The sequence below is a fragment of the Mobula hypostoma genome, chromosome 7, assembly GCF_963921235.1.
Source record: "Mobula hypostoma chromosome 7, sMobHyp1.1, whole genome shotgun sequence".
Lineage (NCBI taxonomy): Eukaryota > Metazoa > Chordata > Chondrichthyes > Myliobatiformes > Myliobatidae > Mobula > Mobula hypostoma.
Window position 1 is genome coordinate 43,544,026 of NC_086103.1, and position 2,563 is coordinate 43,546,588.

Consider the following 2,563-nt stretch of genomic DNA (forward strand, 5'->3'; position numbering starts at 1 on the left):
TGATCACTCTCTAGCTAAAGAAATACCTCATTGCCTGTGTTCTGAGTCCACACTGGTCCCTAAGCAACACCAGGTGAGATGCACCCTGAGGAAAGTGAATGCGAGTAAAGCAGCTGGCCCAGCCGGGTACTGAAAGCATATGCCGACCAGCTTGCTGAGGTGTTTACAAGTATATTTAACCTCTCACTGCAACAAGCTGTTGTTCCGACATGCCTTAAAACCTCCACCATCGTCCCAGTGCCCAACAAATCAGCTGTGAAGTGTCTGAATGACTATCGCCCTGTAACATTGACGCCCACAGCCATGAAGTGCTTTGAGAGACTTGTGCTCTCACACATTAAGGCTATAATCCCACCTGATCTGGACAAACGCCAGTTTGCCTACCGGGCAAACCGCTCCACAGAGGATGCAATCACAACAGCCCTCCGTATTGCTCTGACTCACTTAGAGGAACTGAACACTTATGTGAGGATGTTATTTGTGGACTTCAGTTCTGCATTTAACACAATCATCCCCTAAAAAAACAGGTCAGCAAACACTCCTGGCCTTGGTTCCTCTCTGTGCTCATGGGTCATGGACTTTCTCACAGACTGACCACAGAAAGTCACACCACCCTCATCTTAAAAATAGGCACGTCGCAGGGCTGTGTGCTGAGCCCTATGCTCTACACACTCTTCACACATGACTGCACCCCCATCTACACCTCCAACTCCATGATTAAATTTGCGGACGATACCACAGAGGTTGGCCTGATCACGGATGAGGATGAAACAGGCTTGAGGTGGATCATCTGACGGAGTGGTGCAAGGACAACGACCTGGTCCTTACACTTCTAAAACAAAAGAGATGATCATTGACTTCAGCAGATCAAAGGACAGAGTACACACCCCCCCCCCCTCCATATACATGGAGAGGCAGTGGAAAGTGTGGAAAATCTAAAGTTCCTTGGAGTTATGTTGTCAAAACAGCTGACATGGACCACCAACACCTCGCTGCTTGTAAAAAAAAGGCACAACGAAGACTTCTTCCTCAGAAAGCTGAAACAGGCCAAACTCCCACAAAAGCTGTTGCTTAACTTCTACAGAAGCACAATTGAAACCATCCTGACCACAGTGTGGTATGCCAGCTGCACAGCTGCTAAGCGACAAGACTTGCATCGCGTGGTGAAGGCGGCCCAGCGAATTGTCAGGATGGGGCTCCTGGGACTGGACACCATCTATTCCAGCAGACTCAGGAGGAAAGCAATCAGCATAACCAGAGACACCACATACCCTGGCCACTCCCGATCTAACCCACTGCCGTCCAGCAAAAGGTTCAGGACATTAAAAGCCAGAACAAATAGACTGAGGAATAGCTTCTATCCCAGAGCTGTGGCCTCCATCACGCCACTCCCACAGAACAATGACTGAAACTGTGAGCACACACATGCAAGAACTCAAATACTTGCACTAATGGCACTTTGTGCATTACTGTGATATTCTGGTGATGCTGCAAATTATTTTCTGTTACTTATCTATTTAATACTGTCTTTCTATTACTTTCTTGTTTTTATCTACTGCTTTATTTAACTGCCTGAGAGGAAGCCAAACAGAATTTCATTGTGCCTATGTGTAATGACAATAAAAATCATTCAATTCAATTCAATTCTAATTGGATGTGGCTTTATTCTGAGGCTGTGTCCTCTGGTCCTAGACTCCTCCACCATCGGAAACATCATCTCCATAGCCACTCTATTGAGGCCTTCGAACATTTGATAATTTTCAGTGAGATTTCCCTCAGATTCTGAATTCCAGTGAGTAAAGGTGCAGGGCTATAAATCACTCCTCATACAAATAAGCCTTTCAATCCCAGAATCATTCTTGTGAAACTCCTCTGAGCCCTCTACAATGTTAGCACACCCTTTGATAAGGGGCCCTAAACTGCTCACAATACTTCAAGTGGGAGTGTAAGGCCTCAACATTACATCCTTGCTTTTATATTCTAGTCCTCTCGAAATGAATACCAACATTGCATTTGCCTTCCTCACCACTGACAAAACCTGCAAATTAACCTTTAGCAAATCCTGCATGAGGACTCCCAAGTCCCTTTGCACCTCAGATTTTGAATTTTCTCTCCATTTAGAAAATGGTCTACACTTTTATTTCTTTTAACAAAGTACATGACCTTACACTTCCTGATACTATTCCATCTACTTACCAATTCTTTTAATCTGTCTTAAGTCCTTCCACAGCCTCCTTGCTTCCTCAACACTACCTGCCCCTCCACCTATCTTCATATTGTCTGCAGACTTGGCCACGGAGTCATGAATTCCATCATCTAAATCACTGATGTATAACATAGAGCATAGAATAGTACAGCACAGTACAGGCCTTTCAGCCCACAACGTTGTGCTGACCCTTAAACCCTGCCTCCCATATTACCCCCCACCTTAAGTTCCTCCAGATACCTGTCTAGTAGTCTCTTAAATTTCACTAGTGTATCTGCCTCCACCACTGACTCAGACAGTGAATTCCACGCACCAACCACACTCTGAGTAAAAAAAAACATTCCTCTAATATCCCCC